The sequence below is a fragment of the Hibiscus syriacus genome, unplaced genomic scaffold (assembly GCF_006381635.1).
Source record: "Hibiscus syriacus cultivar Baekdansim isolate YM2019G1 unplaced genomic scaffold, ASM638163v2 tig00116989_pilon, whole genome shotgun sequence".
Classification (NCBI taxonomy): Eukaryota; Viridiplantae; Streptophyta; class Magnoliopsida; order Malvales; family Malvaceae; genus Hibiscus; species Hibiscus syriacus.
The window spans coordinates 1261467-1286845 of NW_024063508.1; the positions used below are offsets into that span (position 1 = coordinate 1261467).

A 25379-nucleotide genomic window follows, 5' to 3' on the forward strand; every position below is an offset into this window, starting at 1 on the left:
GATTAAAAACATGTATGAAAAGTAGTGCGATTCTTAGTTTGGGATGTTCTTTGGAGATTTTAAATGTTATAAGAAGCTAAATAGAGAAAGTTAGTTGGGTTTAGTGATAATGAGTTTAAGGGTATTTTTGGAGGTAAAAGAAAGAGAATTAAATGAAATTTGGGTAAAAATTTGAATTGAAAAATCTGGGTAAGGGTATTGGTACTGGAAGAACAGTACTGATACTATAAGTTTAAATTTGAGGAAATTCGATGAACAGTATCGATACTAATGCAAGTAGTATCAATATTGATGTGGATATCGATACTAAGAGAAAGATATCAATACTATGGATTCCAGAATGCAAAAAATGGTATCGATACTGAAATGAGTATCGGTACCATAATATAGAAGTATCGATACCATAGTAGGTGTTCTGATACTGTTAAGCCTAGAATTTTAAGATATGATGAATTTTAATAGAAATTGAAAATAATAGTACTTTTTAAATATTATTAAAAGAATAAATGTTAGAAAGTATACTAACATTTGTATGGTATGTGTAATAATGATACTTGTGTAGATCGTAAGCAAGCTCCAGAGTCAAGCAAGAAAAAGGGCAAAGATAAAGTTGCCGAATAGCTGGACATCCTTAAAGCATACTAGTAAGGCGTATCAAGTGAGTGCATTTATTGTACTTATATGAGATGGGGAAGACTTGTGATGAGTCAACCTCGAAGGTCTTGTTAAATGTATGTTTTACAGTATTTTGATAAATTTTCATAATGTGTGTGGGAATGATACTATGAATAAGCTTTAGAGTATAAAATGCTCTAAAATGAATAGATGAATGTTGATGTTGTTCAATGGTTATCGATGTTCCAGAAATAAATGATTAAATCTCTAGATTTCAATTAAAAGCCCATTGTATGTGCATTGAGAGTTATAGGTGCATTTCGACATACTTTGTGTATGATAGTATCGATCGATTTTGTTTAATGCATAACGATGCATTTTTGGCATAAAAGGTGCCACCCATGGTATTCATAATGAGGTGAATTACCATTTCAACATACTTCGTGTATGAAAGTTATCGATCGATTTTGCTTAATGCAGAACAATGCATTTTTTGGCATAAAAGGTGCCACCCATGGTATTCATAATGAGGTGAATTACCATTTCGGCACTTCGGTGCAACGCATGTACCTTGCATTCTCAGTTGACATGCATTGGGTAAAATAAAAGCTAATTGGAAAAATACGGATAGATAGGTATGTTGGGCATACTAAGTATAGTTTTGATGATTATATGAAAGAAACTTGGTTTAACTGAGATGGTTTTTAAATGATTCTTATGAAGTATATGATTTATTTCGTATTTTGATAGTCATGATATACTTGTGTATAAATTACATTTCATTTACATTATTGTGCCTCACTATTTTGCATGTGTTGATTTTACATGTAGGAAATAGCAAAGACTAGCAGAGTAAGGAGTGCAGCAGAGATCATCAACCCAAGGTTGACTCATCAGTAACTGTAGGACATTTATGTCTTCTATTGATAATTAGATGGCATGAATTTGAATTTAAGAAAAATGCTCTGGAATGTATTAAAGTTATAATTTTGTAATATGTTACAACGAATGTTTTATTTTATATTAAAATGTTTTATTTTATTTTCGAAACAAAATTTTATGGGTTTACAAATAAGAAAATGTTTTTAAAAGTCATGTGACACTTGTGACTTGTGTACGGAAACGTATACGGGAAATGGGTGTTTAAGTAAGTGGAAAACTTTTAATTTGATTCTTCCTTCCAATTTACTTATATTTAAGGGTAAGACATGAAATATAAAGTTAATTTCCCTTGAATTCTCTTTCATTTGATATTAATAATTTATGGTTTCCTTGTATTAAATAATTGGGTACGAAGATATATTTTTAAAGTTTGATGATTTATGAGATTGGAGGTTTGAATCTTAGGTTGATGATGAAGGGCCAATAACGACTGTTGTTTATTTGCTTAGAATTTTGGTATAACGAAATCTTCATTTGACTAATCTTTCTCAAGAAGTTGTGTTTTTATTAGTGAATAAAGAGACATGCAGTTAGTAAGATAGGAATTCTTATAAAAATGCAAATGTGTTCTTTAGAGAAATATCAATGGGTCTCAAAACCTCAAATGATGATTGGATCAATTAAATGATTATAAGCATGATGATGCAATAGTGATGCTAAGATGATGTTGTATTAATATATTGAAAATGTCCTTGTCAAATGGATAAGAATGATAAGGGAAGTTTAGGAATGGTTAAGATGACTTTGGGTATTTTATATACCTATTATATATGTTTAAGATGAATTGTAACAATTTTATATAAATTTATAAGTTATATTTGTAACATCTAAAAACCGTATAATTATACCAATGCATATTATAGATGACACAAGAATTTCTTAAAGCATTTCCCAATTCCAAAAGTTATTTTCTTAAAATGATAATTGATAATATAAAAATATTATCTCAATTAAAACTATCATATGATATTTAAAACATATATATGTTTTATTAAATATGTCTACTCAAAATAATAATATTGGTTCATTTTATCCATATTTAAAATAACATAAAACGATTCAATTTATCCATTACAAAATAGTTTCCAAAATAGTTAAACAGAGCTAATAGGACATTTGTAGGTGCATGCAACTAAACTACGTCAAAATTACATCATAGGATGTCTTACTGATATTGTAGTATATTCCTTGATGCTTGTAGTACTAATACTCGGGGTTGGGTAAGGGTTATATCTATAAAAAGTTCCCCATTTTTTCAAAACCCCTTAACCATATAGTTGCAGTCGTTCGAACCCCTTCGCCCCTCTATCTAAAATCCATCAATTCTCTCGTTTTTGGTCAATCTCGGTCGGATTTCATCACTTGTTTCCTAAAAACATCATCAAATCGTGCTACATTCCTTCATTCCATCTTAAATTGTGATTCAAGGTAAAAAAAATTAAAACTTTTTTTTAATTTCGAATTTAGGATTCTTTTTAGGCTAGATTAGTTCAAATTAATGTATGGACTTATCATATACAACATTTTCGCACCATTATCTGCCGATTTTTACTAAAAATTTACACTTTTTTATATATATTTTTTAGATTTATTTTGAATTAAAAAAATTGCCATTTTTTATTTATACATATGTATACTGTTTTACATTATATACATATACATGCTTATATTTTTTTTAATTACGTGTTTTGATTTCGCTTATATATATATATATATATAAAACTATTATATAAATATATATTTACATACTTTTACATATATAATGTTTGAATTATATATATATACACACTATTTTAATTATTAATACATATTGTTTTTACTTTTTATAGTATCATATATATTGTATATACATTATGTTATATATATATATATTATAACTGGTTATATATATATATATTGTCTTACTTTCAAAAAAAATTTTACTTATACAATATTTTTTAAAATTGTTAAGCCCATTTTTTTAATTATTTTCATTTGCTTTCAAATGCCTTGAATATTGCGGACTCATATTGAGTTTTGAGATTGATGATTAGCATACATGTACATTATTTTTTTCAAGTTACCTTATCCCGATTTCATATGAAAATATATAAATGAGCGCGTTCTTCCCGAACCCATCCTTCACCCTGAGCCCCTTCTCCAAATCCTATTCCTAATCGAAATCCAGACCAAAATATACTTACAATTCAAAATTCTTTCTTTAATGAACTCGGTCGCCAAAACATTTGGCATAGGTACTCGACTTACTTTGAGACTTTACCTCTTAGAGGTGAGCGTATACTCTCCCTTTGAGCCATGTCCAAACTTAAAATTAAAATACCTTCCGCAACTCCAGTCTTGGAAACTAGAAAACACTTTTAAGATTAAACCAGTTGTCTTTTAACAGCATGTTTGTATCTTTTATTCTAATGTTGTTTGTGTCTTTGATGAATCCCAATGAGCCACTGTAAGTATTCACTCCTATGTCATAGGGTAAAAATTTATATCGATATCATTTCCATAGCTCATGACTTAGATCTAGAGGTTAAAGGTTTAAATAATGAGAAAGATCAAGTTGATTCCCCCTATACGGTTGACTATAATGTCAATACTTTTGACATTCATGAGCAGTTCTTGCATCTCATTATCACTTGGTGGTTTTGACCATTCATTGGTAAGTTCTCTTCCATTCGTGTCATAGACCTTTGGTGGATTCATTATTTCCAAAATCACAAGCAAATCAAATTTCCCCAAATTGTCTTTGGTGAGCTTGTCGACGCATAAACAACTTTTTATCCAAAAAGTTTAACACCTTAGTTTATGGTTGTATCCTTAGCCACCTATTTTTCAAAGCCGGTATAAACATTAATCAAGATCCTGTTATTCCCTTGACCTCTTACATTGACCTTATATATATTCGTAAATCAGGATGGGAAAAGGTTGGCACAACTTGGACAAGAAAAGGGAAGAAAGGAACTTGTTCCTCCTCTAGTGCTCCTCAGCCTCAGGACGATGATGTGATACGCAATGTCGATGATCCGGTGAATCGTGTTTCTGATGATCCTCTTTGCGTCAGTGGTGAGGATTCGAGTGTGATGCCTCCTTATTTTTGGTCTTTCATGGAGACGATGGACATGTTGTATGCCACCATGGAGTCTCATTTCTCTACCTTGGGGGCTCATGTTTCGAATATCGCTTTTAGACAGTTGGCGATAGAGTCTCATAACTCTGACATGTCATCCCAACAACGCACCATGCAGTCCATGTATATGGATTTGAGGCATGACTTTCACGCTCAGTTTGAAACTTTGATGAATCGGATTGACATGATGTCAAGTAAAGTTGAGGCTCTTCCTCAAGACTTCTCATTATTCTGTACCTCGTCTTCAGATGTCGCTCCTCTTCCTCCATGATTGATTTTTCTTTTGTTATTTATAACATTGCTAGCTTTATGATTTCATGATTTTAGTAATTTGATATTGTTGGGTATTTGGATGACTTTATGTTTTTGGAAGTTTATTGGATTTGGAATTGTTTTGGGGTTATTTTCCATTATATGCATTTAAATATTTGAGACATGTTTGTTCTTTATTATGACCATGTTTATTATTTTAATTAAGAATATTTATCTTTGTTGACTAATCAAATTTAGCTATTGATCTTCACAGCTTATATATATATATATATATATATCTTGTTTTGATCCTTTTGATTTAACAAAAAGGGTGAGAGATATTTGATTTTGCAGCGACCACTTTCTATTGAATTAGTTCATTTGAATTCAAAGTTCAAGACTTTAATTTCTAAATATTAGACTTCAATGGCCATATAAGTAGTGCAACCGACGGGTATGACGGTGTTCATGGGGGTTTCGGTTTTGGCAGTAGGAACGAGGAGGGGCGTTCGTTGCTTGATTTTGCTACTGCACACGATATGGTGGTCACTAACTCTTTATTTAACAAGAGAGATGTGAACTTGATTACGTTCCATAACGGGGGACATTGTACCCAAATCGACTACATCTTGGTTCGAAATCGGGATCGATGGGCTTGCATTGACTGTAAGGTGTTCCCTGAAGAGGCTTGTGCATCACAACACAAATTGTTGGTTTTGGTGTTTCGCGTACGCCATGGGCGGAGCACCCATAGGAGGGCTAAACTTGGTAAACCTAGGATCCTTTGGAAGAACTTACATGGAGCGACAGCTGATGACTTTAGGAGTAAGGTTTTGTCTAATACAGATTTTAGAACTACAAACTCAAATAATGCTGTTATGTTATGGAAAAATATGGCAAGTTCCATCAGAGAGGTGGGCAAAAACACCCTTGGGTTGTCGAAAGGGAAGGTCAAGGAGCATAAAGAATCGTGGTGGTGGAACGACGAAGTCCAAACTAAGGTGAAGACAAAGCAAACTTGCTTCAAGGAGTTTCTACAATGCAATGACGACGAAGAAAGATCGAGAGCTAAACAAATATACAAGGAAGCAAAGCGGGAAGCCAAGAAAACGGTGGCTAAAGCAAAGGAAAAGGCATATGAGGAAATGTACAAGAGATTAGACACCAAGGAAGGACAAAACGGCATCTTCAGACTTGCAAAATCCAGGGAGAATAGGAAAAAGGATCTAGGTAGCATTAGGTGTATTAAGGACAACAATGGTGTTTTTTAGTGAAAGATCATGATATTAAGAGGGTTTGGGGTAGTTACTTCTTTGGCTTATTTAATGACGGTGCCTCCCCTGTAGAGATAGTACCGTTGATGGGCCAGCCGACCATCATACTACGGCAAATGACTGCCCTACAAGTAGGATTGGGTTTGAGGAAGTCAAAATGGCTCTTAGAAAGATAGGGAGGGACAAAGCTGTCGGTCCAGATCAAATTCCTATCACTGTGTGGTTGGCCCTAGGAGAAGAGGGAGTTAAGTGGTTGACCAATATCTTTAATATTATTTTAGAGACTGCCAAGATGCCAGAGGAGTGGAGAGAGTCTACGGTGATACCAATCTTTAAGATTAAAGGAGATCCCCAACGTTGTGGCAACTACAGAGGTATTAAACTACTCAGTCATACCATGAAGCTATGGGAAATGGTGATAGAGGCTAGGTTAAGACAGGTTACTAGGGTTTCGGAAAACCAATTTAGCTTTATGCCAGGAGGTCTACTACGGAGGCGATTCATCTCTACTTCGACGGCTTATGGAGAAATATAGGGGAAAAATAGAGATCTTCACATGGCGTTCATTGACCTTGAGAAGGCGTATGATAGCGTTCCCGCGATACGATCTGGAAGACCTTGGAAACGAGACGGATCCCAACTGCTTATATCCGGGTGATTCGTGATATGTACTGTAGATCTACTGCATACGTCAGGACTATAGTTGGCGACACCGAGGCATTCCCGGTGGAAATCGGACTCCACCAAGGGTCGGCTCTTAGCCCTTACATCTTCGCCTTGATTATGGACGACATCTATTGTGCGACACCAGATGGTGTTCCATGGTGTATGCTTTTCGCTGACGACATTGTCCTAGTTGCTGAAACAAAAACTGAGCTGAATAGTAGACTGGCTACCTGGAAGACTGCTTTGGAAGAAAAGGTCTTAGGATCAATATTGAAAAGACAGAGTATTTATGTTCAAACTTCAGTGGGAACCAAAACGATGAAGATGTAGAAGTATGCATCGAAGGACACGTTCTCCCCTCAAAGGATTGTTTTAAGTACCTAGGGTCTATGATACATAAGGATGGGGGTGTAGATGATGACGTTACACACCGTATAAAGGTGGGATGGCTAAAGTGAGCGCAGCTACTGGAGTTTTGTGTGACAAGAGGTGCCTCAAAAACTTAAGGGAAAATTTTATAGAATGGCAATAAGACCAGCGCTGTTGTATGGATCAGAATGTGGACAATCAAGAAGGATCACGTAAGGAGGATGGAGGCCACAGAAATGAGAATGCTTCGATGGGCATGTGGTAAGACTCTATGGGACATGACACCAAACTCTGCTATTAGGATGTCCTTGGGGTGGTGTCTGTATCCGAAAAATTGAGAGAGGAAGACTACGGTAGTTGGGCATGTCCTTAGGCGACACCCGTCGGATGCGGTCAGGAGGGTAGAGTCGATTACAGTCGACGGTGCCAGAAGGAGAGGACGACCAAGGCGAAGTGGGAAGACTGCTTAAGATCTGATTTGAAGGATTTAGCCTTACCGAGGACATGACCTCTGATAGGAAATTATGGAGACTTAAGACCAGGGTAGTCGATTAGTGCGGGTCACATCCATAGGTGTAGCATTTCTGTCTTCTTTTAATGTCTTTATAGTAATTCTCATGACTTCTACTTTTTATCGTTTCTGTCATTGGAATTAATGAAGGCTTAGAACTAGGGTAGCGGATTAATGTTGCCTTAGTTTAGGTTTTAACCCTTTTAACTTTATTAATTCTCGTAGTTTGCTATCGTTCAACTTCTGTATCATTCTCTCATGTTTCCTCTCTTTAATTTTAGTCGGTCTTAGGTTTCTGTCTATATGCTGAGATTATTATGCAGGGATTTATTAGCAAGGATTACTTCCCATTATATGACGCGCATATGAAGATTGTATATGAAGACTGTTCAAATATTTATTTATACATGCATTGCATTTTATCTTTATTTTTAATTTTCTGACTGCCGGAGGTCTTCCACGGAAGCTGCTCTTAACTATGCGTTGGGGGCAGCCTACTACTCTACCTCCCCCTTACCCCATTGCATATGGGAATAGGGTTTTGTTGTTGTTGTTGTTGTTGTTGTTGATGAATACGGAAAATAAAGGGATAATATAACAAAATAACCCTAATGTTTGACATTATTGTCAAACTTACCCGTATTGCATCTCTATCCACGTGTACGTGCTTGGTCAGCATTAGCTGAATAACGATTTTCATCCACTGAGGGTGTTAACAATATGGGTAAGTTTAACAATAATGTCAAAAGTTATTTTTGTTATTTTGTTACATTATGCCAAAAATAAAAAGATGAAATAATAATAATAAACAAACCTTAGTCATGACCAAATTGGATAAATCCATTTCTAGTTGATTTTGATCATCACACAAGGTTGGAAATTAATCTACGACACTAACAACATAAAAATCAACCTTAATTTCATCATAATTCAACCTCCATTTCATGAATCCTAATTATGAAATTCATCATCCAAGCATGTTTTCCATGAACTAATTACACCAAATGATAGGAAATTTCAAGTAGATTAATTCTCTCTCTAATACCTTAATTCAAAAATCAATCATGTAAGCTTAAAATAAAAAATTGAAAAGTTTCCCCTTACCTTAAATGGAGGTCATGGCCGAGCTTGAAGACGATAGTCAAATTCTTGATTTTTCTACAATAAAATCCTAATACACATGGCTTATACAAATTCATTTAATGTGAAATTATCATTTCACACTTAATGAAATATGATAATTTCTAAATTCCATCATAATATCTTCCATTTTAATGTTCCAAAGCCACTAAAGATGACCAAACAAAAATTGACTTTCCACATTTGTCCTTTGCAATTTAGTCATCAAATTTCACAATTTTGATTTAACATGGAAAATCGTCCTTAATTTAACTAATTCATGTTAAATTTGACCGTTATAAATTATGGAAATAATATTTCTAACCCTTTTCTATCATCCTTAAGAATTTCTCGAAATTCTGGTTCAATCCGATTATCGGAATTCTTATCGGACTTTACTACATTGTAGTTTTTATTCCAAATCGTGAATTAAAATTCTGATTCTCATGAAAATTTCAATTTCATAATAAACTATTCGTTTACGGGCCAAAATAAATAACTTTTAAAAGTTACATTTTTAGCCCCATAAGTTTTACAAAGTTTATACTTTGCCACTAAACTTTCAAAACTTACATTTTGGTCACTAACTAAATTTTGGGGTATTACAATAAGTGCTTACATAAAACTTTAAAAATATAGTACATATATGATAATGCCATTACCTAGATAAAATAGGTGATGACAATTATATAAAAGAGGTCTTGCAACTGTCAAATTAAGAACACCATGAAAACCGTTCTAATCTGAAAAGAAAATTCTCAATTTGTACTCAATTTATTTATTTCACATTAGACACTAGTTTTGTTCCTTATTTTAATTTTATTCTAATGTTCTTAGTGAGTGAGCTCATATGGTGAAAATATATTATCTTGTGAGTGTTTATTTGTTATCTATTTGATCAACCAAAATATTTCAAGAGAAGGTGAATTGACCTTTAAGAATTTTGTAAGGAAACAATAGAAAGATAGAAAATTTGCACAATAATTTTAGAGTGATTCGACTTCCAAACCAAGTCTACATCTACTATTTTAGCATAAACACTAAATATTTATCAAATATACTAGATTTACTAACCTTTAAGGACAAAGTGTAACCTTACAAAAACCTCTAGGTTTATATCCAAAATCTTGATTACACTTTCTCCAAAAGTGGAATAACAAATTTAGTAAACTAAAGAAAATCCTCACAAGACAAATAAATTTGCAACAAATAAGCTTTCACCTAAATAACACTTAAACAATATGAACAATTTAGCTCACAAGTGTTTTACAAAAGAATAACAACAATTAAGCTCTCAAAGGCTCTTTGTTGTTGATATTTACTTTCAATGATGTTTTTTTTTCATTATTGAGATGTTTTGAGCTTGTTTTTATACATGCTATATGAATTCTAAATGTTAGAAGCTCGTTGGGGATCTTAGAGTAGTTACCTACAAAGAAAAATATAATTTATGGCATAAGGGATCGATCCTTTTTCGAACATTTGATTGTTTCCAGAAAATAGATCAATCATTTTTGTAAAGGGATCGATCCTTTTAGGTTTACGTAGAAAGAGATCGATCTTTTTCATAAAAGGATCGATTTTTTGAGTAAAAAATTGTTGGAAACTTAACTTTTGGGCATGAAAATGATCAAATAATTATTTAAAAAGGTTCCACAAAGTTATAAAACATTTAAAACATAATTTAGACTTTAAATTATTTTTTTGAGAAATTTTAATAAATTTGATCAAGTCCAAAATCAATTTTACGATTATTTGTTATATTAAAATATAAGTTCAACGTTACTCTTAATTTGCTAATTTATATTTTCTCTTTGAGAAAGAGTGTATTCTTAAGATTTTGGGATATAAATTTTAAGTGGTTATAATGTTCGATTTTGTCCTCAAAGGTTGATCAAATTAGTGAATTTGAGAAAATTCTTACCATGAATAGCTAAGGTAGTGGATATAGATTTCGTGGATGAAGTTGAACCACTCTAAATCATTTATGTCAATTTTTTTGTTTAATCATTGTAAAATCTTTCACCAAATTGTTATTCTCAATTCACCTTCATCTTAACCACATTTTTGATCGATTAACTCAATATAAATTTTTGAAGAAAAAGAAATATTGAAGTTTTTTTTTGTTTGAAGATGACAAAAAATATTTTTGAAACCTTAATGATTAAACTTATTTTACTAACGTGTCAAGTCATTAAACTAATGTGAGTTAACGGTTCAATGACCAAAATAAGATAGATTAGTAACATAAATAACCAAATTGTTAATTTTTCAAAATCTATAACTAAAATGAGATAAATCAAAAATAAAAGGGACAATAAATGTAATTTACCCTAAAATCAAAATTCGCCATCGCCAACACTTTGATAAAGAAACCAGAGAGGACTTAGCTTATATTGATAGTTAATAAAGCACAAAAACTAAGTTTTGCTTAATTTAAGACTGATTTAATTATCAAGATTCAACTTAGTTAAAGGAATTGTTATTATTTCTAGAAGTCACGAATTCGAATACTAATGATTAGAAGAGTAATTGAGTGTTTTTTATCAATAGTTGAGAGTATTTAAAAAAATCACTTTAGCTTAATGAAATAAATTGATTTAATTAATATTTCAACTTTTTACAATTAGTTAATAAAGGACTTGTATTTAATTAGTATTTAACAAAGGACTTGGCTTATATTTAATTAGTATTTTCGTTTTTTACAATTAGTTTTTATTAAATCTAAACACTTGTATTGTTTTTAAAAAAAATTATTATTATGGTTAATTAAATTTTATATTTCTTATTATCTAATAATTAATATATATTTTTTGAAAGTCCTCCAATTGGCCTGGAACCTTGTTTCCCTTTCCTTCTTTCTCTCATTCTCCCCTATTTTTAGCCAACTCTGTTTCTCTTCCTCTGTTCTTTGCCCTTTTAACTTTTCTTCTTCATTCTCTTTCTCTCTGCATCGCTCTTTGCATGAAAAAGAAAAAGTTTGGTTAATAATCTTTTTGATTCTTTATCGCCTTAATCAGATTATTTAATATTAAGGAATTTTGTTCTTTTGAAATCCCTTATCCTTCTTCACCTATCTCTTTCCTTGCCATTCTTCAAAAGTTTCAACTTTTGCCTCCACGTTCACAAAGATAAAAAAAATCTCTTTTTTGAGCTTAAATTTGGCTCCTTTTATTATTATTTTAACAAGAAACTCTATTGCATTTCTGGTGTCTTATGGTGCTTTTAGGCCTGATTTGTCAACTGGAATAATTGGTTATCTTGTTTCTATCTGTTAGGTTCGTATATATTTGGTTCATTGAGTTTGGTTTTGAATCATGTTATTTGTTTCAATTGTTGGCTGAGTTTAGGGTTCTTGATAGAGGTTGTTTTTCTTTCTTGGATGTATTGGTGATTGGAGATTTAAAAAATGGCTTTGAATTGGGATGATTTTGGGGATTCTTTGAGCTTTTGGAGTTGCAATTGGGATATAGGAAACGATCATTTCAGTGGAAGTGTCAAAAGTGAATCAATATGTTTTTCTGAGGCTGTTAGTGATGATACTGTTGATAGATTGCCTGATGATCAATTTGGGATGGAAATTAGGTCTACTTTTGCTGCAGCAATCTCAGGTTGGATTCATGATGTTGAGAATGATTTGGGATCATATTTCTGTTTGTTTGGTATGCAAGTTGGTGAGGAAAATAAGGTTGCTGATCAACATTTGTTTAAGGGTCTCAATTGGGTCTGGAATGGGTCGATGAGTTTCCAACCGGAACAAGACAATTCTAGTTTCCATGGACTTGGTTCGGACTATGATAATAAAAGGATTGATGACCAATCATCTTTCTTTAAAGGTATAAATTGGGTTTAGAATGGAACCATTTGTTTTCAAGAGGAGGATGGTAACTTTGAATTCGATGAAATATCGATTCCAAATGACGATTTTGATGGTTTTGGAATTGGTAATGGACTTTCCGATGGAGATTTTGTGTTTAATGATGAAGGTAAAAGGTTGGAGGATCGCAATGGAGTTTCAGGTGATGATGGTGAAGGAGATGCTCCGAATAATGCTTTGTTTTTTACTCTTGGTTATCTCGGTGTTAAGGATCTCCTTGCCATTTGTTGAGATACTACTGTTAATGGTAAATTTACACAGGAAAGGGATATCCATTCATAACAGCATATACACCTTATTTATAGTACAAGTCTAAGCTCATCAACTTATGTTAACAAACTAACCACCTGGCTAACCATGCTAACTGAATACTAACAGCATAACTACCTACTTACACGTGTATTACAATTTTAACAGACTTTAACAACACTCTAACATTCACCCTGCTCTTCTCGCTTCCACTTCTAAACATCCTAACACTCCCTATGCTCTTCCTCGTCTTGTCGTTTTTTTTTTAAACCATAGACACCACATACACATTTCTGCGAAATTCTTCAAACGATGTTTTAGACAGCGCCTTGGTGAATCTGTCTGCAATCTGGTGTGCAGCCGGTATGTAGTTTACTAACATCTTCCTAGCTGTAACCTTCTCTCGAACAAAGTGCACGTCCATATCAATATGTTTAGACTGGGAGTGATACGCAGGATTTGCACTCATTGCAACAGCTCCTGTGTTGTCACACCAGATCATCGGTTTCGGACGTTATTGTAACTCGAGATCAGTAAATAGGGCTTCCACCCAGGTTACCTCAGCTGCAGTATCTGCGACGCACCTGTACTCGGCCTCCATCGTCGATCGTGACACTGTTTTCTATTTCTTGAACTCCATGCTACAAGGCACTTACCAGCAAATACACCATAACCAGATACAGATCGTCGATCATCAACGATTGTTCCCCAGTCTGCATCAGCAAATGCTGCAACTGGAAGCCAGTCATCACCCGGTTGAAACAATAAACCATAATCAATTGACCCCGCCAAGTACCTCAATATCCTTTTGACTGCAATCATGTGCGATATACGTAGTGCATGCATAAACTGTGCTACTTTTCCAACGCTAAAGGCTAGATCTGGGCGTGTATGGCACACATATAACAAGGATCCAACTATGCTGCGATATTCTGTAGCATCAGATAGCAATTCCCCTTCTTTTGCTGACAAATTGTGAGCCAATACCATTGGTGTCCCACAGCTAGCCGCACCTTTCATGCCAGCCTTGTCTAATAGCTCCAATATGAACTTTCTTTGGCTTAACACAATCTTTCCTTACGAGCGATGTACTTCAATTCCTAGGATGTAACTAAGCAATCCCAAGTCCTTAAGCGAAATCTTTTCTTTAAGTAGCTGCACCACCTCTTGGATTCTGCTCGACGAGTACCCGGTGATGACAATGTCATCATCGTACACTAGTACATAGGTGTTACTACAACTTCCATGCCCCTTGCTGATGAACAAGGAGGGGTCTGCTCGAGATGTAATAAACCCCATCTCTACAAGACTATTTCTGTGCTTGGTATGCCAATTCCTGGGCGCTTGTCGAAGGCCATAAAGGGCCTTTTGTAACTTATAGACAAGGGGAGTTCCATCCACTGCTGTTTGTTCAAATCCTGGTGGTTGTTGCATGAAGACAGCTTCACCTAAGTCCCCATTGAGGAACGCCTTGTTAATGTCCACATGTCTCAATTCCCAACCGTTTGTCACAGCTAAAGCTAGCATAGCGTTGAATGTATAAAACTTCACAATTGGACTGAAGGTGTCAGTGAAGTCGTATCCTGGCACCTGGGCAAAACCTTTCGCAACCAGCCTGGCTTTATATCGATGAATGGTGCCGTTTAGGTTTCGCTTGAGCTTGAAGAGCCACTTGCACCCTACAGGTACACGTCCTGCTGGTAGTTTCACTAGTGACCACGTATTATTTTTTTGCAAAGCATCGATCTCGGCTTGAACTGCTTCTTTCCAGCTGGCAGACTGTAGTGCCTCATGGATTGACGCATGTATTGCATCCTCAAAGTAGCATGCGTATGATTTGGGTTTGAATATCCCACACTTGCTACGTGTCAGCATGGGGTGACAATTTTGTTGTTCTAATCTTATCATAGTATTTCCAGAATTACTTGAATCATCATCAGTGGCATATGCTCCTGTGCTAACATACTCATTAACGCTTGCTGCATTAAGGCTTGTATCCGAGTTGGAAGTTGTACCCTCATCGACTGTTTCAGCAGCAACCTCTGGTATTATTGGCTGTTGCGCGTCGACAGTGACCTCAGGTGTTATTTGTTGTTGCACTTGTCCTGTAGGAGTGTTAACCATTTCTTCAAGTCCAACATCCTCAACGTTAGCTGGAGCAATCAATCTGTGCCACCTATTAACATCGGCTATAACTGAGATTTTTTGTGGCTGGAACCCATCGGGTTTGTGCTGTAAATTGTCTACCTGTTTTCCTGCAAAAGGAAAAACCACTTCATTAAATACCACATACTGAGATATGTAAACCCTGCCATTGCTCGCAAGGCACTGGTAGCCTTTATGATGAGGGCTAAAACCCAAATATGTGCAAGGTTGTGAACGAAAGGATAGTTTATGACTTTGGAATGGTCTTAGGTGAGGGAAACATTGACATCCGAATACTTTAGTGTAGCATACTCGGGTTTCTTGCCGAATAATTTTTCAAAGGGTGATAACCCTTCAAGCACCTTGGTTGGTAAACGATTGATGAGATGAACTGCTGCTACCATGGCGTACGACCAGTACTGAATAGGTAGAGATGCCTGAGTTAGCAAAACCAAACCAAGTTCGACTATGTGGCAATGTTTACGCTCGACGAATCCATTTTGTTCCGATGTGTGAGGACAAGACAACCGATGCACTATGCTCGCTTTAGCTAACAGCGTCGAGAAAGGGCGATACTCTCCTCCCCAATCGGTTTGGACTGCCTTTATCGAAGCACCAAACTGATTTGAAATAAGTTTATGAAACAATTGAGAGGCTGATAAGGCTTGAGCCTTTTCCTTTAGAAGATAGACCCACGTAAACTGAGTACATGCATCAATAAACGAAATGTAGTATCAAAATCCATTAGAAGCAACATGTGGAGGTCCCCAGAGGTCTGAAAAGATAAGCTCGAAAGGAACATTATACTGTGTATTAGATGAAGCAAAGGGAAGCTTGTGGCTCTTGCCCATAAGACATGCCACACATGCTTTATTAATATCAAAGTCTATCTTTACATTGATTTCCTTAGCTATTCTATCTAAGGCATACTGTGCTGGATGCCCTAACCTACAATGCCAAAGTTTAGATTGAACTTGAGAAACATCTGCGGCCACAACATGAGCAGCAGCACCATGCTCTTTTCTATGTGCACGACCAACAGCAAAGGTATACAAACCATCCTTTTCTTCATCTTGCAGAAGAATATCTCTAGTGGATTCATCTCGGACAAAGCATTTTCCAGCGTGGAACTCAAGATACACTGCATTGTCCCTAGCAAGCTTGGATACCGAAAGTAAATTCTTTGTTATATAGGGCACGTGCAATAAGTCATTTAAAAACAAAGTTCTTGAAGAATCCACAATCGAATTACCGATATTGGAAATGTCAAGAGAAACTCCATTTCCTACTATAAGTTTACCTGGGCCACTAAATTCAGTGGAGTTTGAGACGTTATTAATATCAGGGGTAACGTGATGCGTTGCACCCGAGTCCACTACCCAAAGATCAGCTGCCTTGGAGGCCAAATTGACTTGCGATGAACCTGCTACTGACTGGGACCGACCTTTGCAGCACTCGCACCCCGAATTAGCTGCTTCAGCAACCGAATAATGGGCATTGACAGGCTATCCTTTGTGAGGTCGAGACTCCAATGTAGCACACATGAAGTCTTCATCAAATCGATGTCAGTAGCGGTCAACCAGATGCCCAAGCTTGCCACAAAGTTGACATTGGATTCTGGTTCTTCCTCGACCACGACCTGCAGATCGATTCTCAGAGGGTGGGCGTGAGGGTCTGGAATCACGATGGCTGTCATTAGGGAACTTAACCTCATGTTGGGCAACATTGGCACTCATAGGTAGTGAGTCTAATGCTTCATCAAAGCCGACTAACTGAGCTTCAGCATCTAGCAACACCGTATAGAGATTATCTAAGGAGAGGGTTTCCTTCTTCATTATAATGATGGCCATGAAAGGTTGGTATTCCCTGGGCAGGCCTTTCAAGATACTAGCTATATGACCAACGTGTGATACTTCACTTCCACAAGAAGCGAGAGCATCGCATACTTCTTTAACTCACATAAGATAAACTCGCATGCTATCGTTTCCTTTCTTAAGTGATTGCAACTTACAGTGCAATCCCATGGCTGCAGTGGTTGATCTGCTGGCGAACAATTGTAGCATCGTGCTCCAAATTGCAGCAGCCGAATCTGCTCCTACGAATTGAGGTAAGAGGTGAGGGCTAATGGTGGACAGAAGCCACGATGCCAGCGCACTGTCCTGTGCGACGAATTCCTCAAATGCATCGTTGACAGTCATCTTGCCATTGTCATCGGGAAACATCTCAGGCGGCGGCTTCAAGACACCAGTTAGTAACCGTTCTAGACGGTGGCTTCGAACAGTGAGTAAAATCTGCTGTTTCCATAACAGAAAGTTCATTTCATCTAGAACAACGTTAACTTTCTTGTGTGCGAAACCCTTGGACGACTCCATAGCCATTATCAAGAACACTCAGCAGCGAAAGTTTATAAGCAATCCCCAGAATACTCGGCGAAAGATACCATGTTGAGATACTACTGTTAATGGTAAACTTACACAGGAAAGGGATATCCATTCATAACAGCATACACACCTTATTTATAGTACAAGTATAAGCTCATCAACTTCTGTTAACAAACTAACCACCTGGCTAACCATGCTAACTGAATACTAACAGCATAACTACCTACTTACACGTGTATTACAATTTTAACAGACTTTAACAGCACTCTAACACCATTGAAAGGGTCTGTAAATCTTTGCGAGATGCGGTTAGAAGTGATCCTCTTCTTTGGCGGAACATCCATATCGAACATTCACTGAGTAAGAGAATTACCGATGATACTCTTTTGAATTTAACTAGCAGGGCTCAAGGCACTATTGAACGCTTGAGTCTGGTGGGGTGCAAAATGATCACTGATGGCCGTCTGAGGCGTGTGCTCGAAAGCAATCCCAAGCTCACTAAGGTTTGTGTTAGCACTGAAAGCGGCTATTATCAAAACAATATATTTTACTTTTTATATACGTTAATCCATTTAGTATTTAATTCGTAGATATGCATATATATATTAAGGACTTGCATTGACAAGTTTTTTTTAATTGATTTAGTGCTGTTTTGCCTATTTTGTTATGTGCTAGTGGTGTTTGGGTCTGAAGCTAGAGAGTTGATTTCATTTTGGCTACGGACCTACGGTTATGAATAAAATCTCTTTCTTGTGTGTTAAGATAGCTAGTTGAATGGTGTGGTTATTGTGTATTAATCTGATTGTGTATCATTTTAAGATATTAGTATGTAGAACAGTTGATGAATTTCTAGCACCTGGATCGTTGCCGTTGTTTTTGATAACATGCACTGGATAGGTATTTTACGGAATGGTCTTGTAAATTCAAAGACACTATAATCGGGTTATCTTATCGATGACCCTTATCGCCATTGAACTTATAATTTAGTAATCTGCTACTCTTGCTGTCATAAATTTAGTAAATTTAGCTTTCACAAGTGTTTTGTTCTCTATGAAGTCATGGCAAGTTGATCAATTTTCGAAATTTTCACGCAGTTAAGTGTTCCTGAATGTACGAGACTCAATGTTGAAGGCATTTTGTTCAATTTAGGGGCTTTCAAGTCTGCTGGGTTCTCAGGAATAAAACATTTACGAATAGGCGGAAGTTTTAGTGTGACGGAAGAGCAATTCAAAGAGTTTAAGTTATTGCTCGGAATAAATAACTCAAAGCAATTGGGAGAGCGAAAACCACAATTTTTTCGTCAGGGGCAATCGTATCTCATGTCTGATGATGATAGGGCAATTGGTATTGAAGTTTGTCCTAGATGTCAGAAATTGAAACTCGTCTATGATTGCCCACCGGAAAGTTGCAGAAGAACGTATCATGCTGCCCAGTTTTGCAGGGATTGCATTCTCTGCATTGCACGTTGTATTCGTTGTGGTTGCTGTTTTAAGGACTGCGACTACGAGGAAACATTTACCCTCGATTTTCTTTGTTTTAATTGTCGGAAGCAGATGGGCGGATCTTCGAAGCACAACGTCTTTAATGAGACGAGTTATCAGTTATGTTTCCACGGCTAGCTTAGAAGATGTTATCCCCTTTGGTTGCCTGATTGTGGACAAGACACGTTATGCACAATGCAAACCTAGAAAGTGGTTGTTCAATAAGGCCGTAGATGCCTAGCAAGGAAGTTCAGTATAATCAATGCATCTTAAGCAACTTCTCGTGACTACCTTGATGACTACTTCCTGCTTCGTTGGATTGGAATATTGATGGATGTTGTGAAGAATTGAGGTTGGCTGGAAGGAAGGAGATGTCGAACGCGAAGCTGGTCAGTGAGAACGAGAGGTAGAAGACATATACGCTGATGAAAAGATAAAAATAAAAGAATTACAGGGCAGATCCTTCCATTGATTGTGTTGAGTAAGCATCTCTTGAAGTGGTTAAGAGCAGAGGGATTGTTCATTTGTTCTTCATTCGATCCTTGAGGGAGAAGCAATCTCGGGAAGCGGCGCCAAAGAAGCCGTGGAATCATTTTGGCTGTGCTCGGCATAAATCTGGGGCGACAATGGTGGGTGTTCGGGGCAGGTGCGCCAGGATCTTTACTTGGATAGGATCTCTACTTGGATAGGATCTCTACTTGAAGGATAACTGTAGATGAATTCATGGAGCTCTTAATTCTACATTTGTTCTTAATTTATGGGGTTGGCATCAAGATGATACAAATTCTGACTGTATTTTGAAAATAAAATATATAACATTTTCTAAAACTGGATTCTTTTTCATCTGTATTGTCGATAAAATGGGTAGGCTACTCGATACTATCTTCCATTGGCATTTTTTTTATTGGCTTTAGTGTGAAAATAGTGTTCAAATTACACCTTAAATTAATTTTAGATATCTAAAGAGTTTTAGGTTAAAATAGATGTCTATCATTTACAATGTTATTTTTTAAGTGTCTGCATCTTATAATGGTTGATAAAAGAGATTGTTATCTGACACGTTACGATCATATTTTTTTTAAATATTTTTAAAAAAATTACTCCCTCTACCTTATTAAATTTGTCATTTATTAAGTTTTTTGGTCAATTTTTTAACATCAACTTTTCATTATTTAAATTTTAGGGTAAAGTATAGTAATGATCACTGAACTTTTCTAAAGCTTTAATTTAGTTCTCTCAACTTTTAAAACTTGCAATACAATACTTCAATATTTAGTCCGTTTGTAATATTGTCCCCACTGTTACACTGCCGTTAGTACGTTTGCAATATGGTCACTGAACTTTTTAGGCATTTAACTTTTAAAACTTGCAACACGGTCCTCAATTTCATTCTAAACCCCAAATTTCTTTTCAATCTCGAATTTCTTTTTTTCGCTTCTCTCTTCTCATTTCCAGTGTAACTTTTTCAGTCGGAGATGTATGTGGAGGTGTTGACTTGAATAAGGGTCCAATGAGAAAAGACCCAACCAAGGGACTATCGAGACCATCAACGATTCAAGGTGTAATGTTAGATACAGATCATCTCAGGTGAAGCGGAGGAGAAGCTCGACGGCGCACGTAAGGTTTTAGTTTTGCCTTTTTTTTTCACAGTAGCGGTAGATAACGGTAATAGCATCCCGTTATCGACGTTATACATTGTTACCCGTTAAATTACGGGCGCAATTGGCCGCTATTGACGTGATTCCGTTACCCATCGTGATTTTTTCGAATATCAGTTTCGGATGGCGGTGCTACCGTGAAATAACGAACGCTACTACAATTGTGTTCCGCTATTTGAATTCCTGCTGTCATTAAAAAACTTTTGCACCGTGTTGAAAGCCCAACAGCTCACCAAATCCCAATTTCTTTGAAAGAATGCCACGTGAAGACCATCAATACCCAGTGCTTTCAAAGGAGCCATACTAAAAACAATTGTTCGAACTTCCTCAAGAGTAGTATTAGCCAACAAAGGATGCATCTCTTCATCCCTAATTTGTGGGAAATTACAATCATCAAACACGGCATCCCTTGGTCGCAACTCACTGGTAAACAATTGTTGGAAAAAATTAACGCATGCTCTTTGAGAGTAGTATCATCGCTACAGCAGTTACCATTTTCCAGTTTCAACTTTCGAACCACGTTGTTCTTTCACCAGGAAATGGTTGAAGTGTGAAAGAATTTAGTGTTAGTATCCCCTAATTATCCACTTACTAGGAGTCTTTTAGTGCCAAAGACTCACTTTTTGGTCAAGGATAAGAAAATAAGTTAAAAGCTGAAAATATATAAATATATATAAAATACGGTTGTGCCAAGAATGTCATGCTTCAGTAAGAAATAATTTGCTATCAGTAATATTAATATTTTTATTAATTATTTAAAAGCATTTATAGATTTTAATCCTTTGATTGATTCAAACATATTATTTTAATTTTTGAAATGTATTTATGTAACATCCCAATTTATCCCCAAATTTAAAACCCTAAAATTTGGAAATTTTCATTCTAATCCCTAAATTGATTTTGATGATTAAATTAAATTGGCTGTAATCTTGATGATCTTTGTTTAAAATAAATAAAGTATGGGGTCATTTACAATAAACCCTAGGTAATGCAAGGTTTAACCTTGCGATTATATTGTTTTCTTTTATAAAACAATCTTTACCCCTTTTCTATTTCACGCGGCCGTGCCTCCCGGTTTTTTTCCCCTTCTGCTTTGTTTCAAATCTTCGTCCCTCCCTCTCGTCTCATCGCCGCGCCGCCATCCGATCATAAAGGTAAGTCGTCGCTCATTATCTCAAGAGCCTCAACGTCACGGACCCCATCACTCGCCGTTGTAGTTGAACGACACTGGCTCGTGACACCCGCGAGCTTGGCTCGTTTTTGCCGCCGTTATGGCCTTGTGTCGGCCGTTTGTAGCCGCGGTAAGGTCGGGTCATCGCCGGGAAAGGCCCAACTGGCCTGGGACGTGGCTGAGCAGTGTTGTCGGCCATGAAAAACCCCCCTGACTGTTCTGTTTAGGTGCTATCGCCGTGCTGCCGTGTGGTGGCCAGCAGTTTAAGACCACGTCAAGACCGGTCGTTTAAACCCAAACAAAAATTATGTTTATAATAGCTATTTTTAGTTATCTTTTGGGCATAAATAAATAAATCCAGGATGGCTACCAAAAAAAATTAGGGTAGACAAATTGATTTTAGGGTGGGCACATATATAAAAATTGAATACTTAATAATTAATTTTTCAATTGTGTTTTTGATTATGTTGCAGAGGGACATGCATTGCAGAAATAAGAAAGCAATGGAGTTGATAGCAAAAGGGTGGAGTGCTTTGAAAGAAGTAGATAGAGTTATTGATTACTGCGAGCTCAATGATAAACGCCTCGTCTCTCTCCTAAGGGTGCTTTACAGTAACTGGAAACTTTTCTTTTTATCATTTCATCATTAATATAATTCTTAAGCTCTTTTTTATTGGGTTTTATTCTCTAATTTTAACGTTTAATGATAGGCAGCATAGGAAAATTTTGAGTTGGCATTGGAAGCTGATAATTCCAATGCACATGCTAGGTATTGGCTGTTCAAATTGCATTTGAAGTACCATGTTCCTGGGGCATGTAAATCCATTGAAGTGGAGGATTGTTTACTTATAAATCACAATCCCGGTTCCTGACATAATTGCATAACTATTTTATTTAATTATGAGAGTGCAGAATGCGGTTTTGGTTGTTCGTTTCTCACCATTTTTAGCTACGTTGGTTGAAATTATGATAGTGGCACTGGCTTGAGTTGCAATTTTCAATGCTTATGATCCATGTATTATTTTTACGATTTCTCAAGTTTTATTTTCCATGTTAGTGGTTTTTTTTGTAATCTAATCATCATCTTCTTCTTCTTTTTTTGTAGTTACATGTTAGATTAGATTATCTAATAAACATGACTGTGAAAACTAACTGCCTTGTTATGATAGAGGCGCTGCTTTGTTAGTAGAAGCTGCAGATATGGGCGATAAAGACACACAATATGAGTTGGGTTGTCGCCTAAGAGTTGAGGATAGGATCTTTTTTTCTTAAAATATTGCTCTCCATCAGCAGTTTAAGCAGCTTCTATGGAGCTGCATACATTTCTTTAATCAAGGAACTCTTTCAAGGGATTTGTCTCTATGACGTATTACATTTTCCTGCAAGTGATATCTTTTGCTTTCTAACATTCATTGTCCTGTTGGATAGAATGAGTATGTTCAATCCAATCAGCCAGCTTTCTATTATTTGGAGAAAGCAGTTGGGCAGGTACGTTTCTTTGGAAGCCAGTTGTATATGCTGCTTTTGTGATATCTACCTAAACCTTGTATTTTTAGTTGCATCCAGGTGCTCTTTACCTTCTAGGCACGGTGTACTTGACAGGGGACTGCGTGAAGAAAGACGCTGCTTCAGCATTATGGTGATTCCACAGGGCATCTGAGAAGGTGAGATTTCTCTCTGTTCTTATACTTAATGATCTTGTTTCTCGCACATGGATCTTCTATGGTTGTTCCATGATTATCAAAATTGGAGGTCAGTAATGCTTATGAACTGTTGGAAGGACTACTTCAATTGAACATTATAGCCCTGATGCTGTTGGAACCGGGAATTATATTTGGTTAAGTGATCCTCAACAACTACACGTTAAAGATTATCATAAGCTGAACCGAGCAAAACCAGATAGTTGTACTTGAAAATACTGAACCGAGCAAAACCAGATAGTTGTACTTGAAAATCAATGATAAACTGGTTATCCCTCATTATTTAAGCAATCGATGTGGTATAAAAGTGGAAAGGAATATTCTTTGCATTATTTTTGCCCACTAAATTTTTATAATGTACAGATTTTACCTTCTATGTTTTAAACTATATGCAGGGTCATGCTGGAGCAGCCATAGCATATGGATCTCTGCTACATAGAGGTTAATATGCTCGCACGCCTTCTCATGGTTTTCCTTTGACACTGTATTAGTGTACTACTAGATTTTCTGAAGGTTATCATATTAACATGCAGTTTTTATTATCTAGGGAGAAAAATATAGCACTGAACTAGTTTTAACAGCTAATATTATTTTTTAGGAGTGAGTGTTCGATTGAGTCTAGTTGAGTCAAAATATTTCGGTTACTCGAGTGGACTAGTCTTATTTTAACAATCGAAATTGGCTTGAAATTTTTTTGAATCGAGTCGAATTTTCGAGTTTCTATTTAAATTTAATTGTAAATATTTATAATATTATGATATATTATTTAATTTCAATTTAAATGGTTTTTATAACCATATTCAATACATATATGTGTCTTCATATTTTTTTCATATGTGATATACATATGATAATTTGAGGGACTCGACTCCAACTTAAAAATTAATCCACTAATTATTGAAAATTTTGAGTTATTCGAGTTACTATGCGAGTTGTACTTTACGACTTGTTTGAACTCGAATTTTTTTTTAGTCAAGTTGAGTTTATGAAATTACAACTCGAAGTCAATTCAAATCGAGCTTTCTCGAGTCGAGTCGAGAAAATCGGTTTTTTGAGTCGAGTAAGTTATGCTCACCCCTACTATATTTGAGTTCAGCCTGTTAGGAAACTATTTACATCATAAATATGACTTTTAACATGGTTTACGTTTTACTTCTGGTTGACATATGCTGAACTGAATTCTTATGAAGTATTATTCTCTTTGGCAGCTTCATAGGCGTTCAAGTACCCGAACGCCTAACAAGATTTAGTTCGGAGAGGGTTTCTGCTGCGAAAAGAGAGGAAAAATGTGAACACCCTTCAAAGAACGCTGTTGAAATGGCGAAAGAGCAATTCCAAATAGCAGCAACAGCTGGATGTCACCTTGGACTAAAATGGTTGCTAAGAATCTAACCCGGTGGTGTTATAATATGATCAGATGAACTCGAAGCCAAAAAGTAACACAATGGGAATAGTTTTTGCAGTCTATTTAATAGGAAGTAATATACATGGTATAATTTTCATCCATTATCAATTGCACCGTTACCTTACGTTTGACTTATTGCATTAACAAGATGGAGGGCTTCATATTCAGGGTTTTTATTTCTAATGTTGATACTGCTTCCAGGTTCCGACCCTAGTTTGTTGACAAATCTGTATGAAGGTGATTACTAGTTATTAAAAGTTTGTTGACAAATCTGTATGAAGGTGATTACTAGTTATTAAAAGTTTGTTGTTTTGAAAAATAAATCATTTAAAAATTAGATTAATTAAAATTTTATGAGTTTGAAAAAATAGTTATTAAAGAATTAACGGTATTAAAAACATAATGTAAAAAATGGGACGATCTTATTATACAATGTAATTATT

General features: G+C 35.8%; 2 pseudogenes; both read left to right on the top strand.

Annotated features, from left to right (window-relative positions):
- Positions 1-12011: 12011 nt before the first annotated feature.
- Positions 12012-19758, top strand: LOC120193110 (annotated as a pseudogene).
- A 1973-nt stretch (positions 19759-21731) lies between these two features.
- On the top strand, positions 21732-25170 carry LOC120193111 (annotated as a pseudogene).
- The last annotated feature ends 209 nt before the right edge of the window (positions 25171-25379 follow it).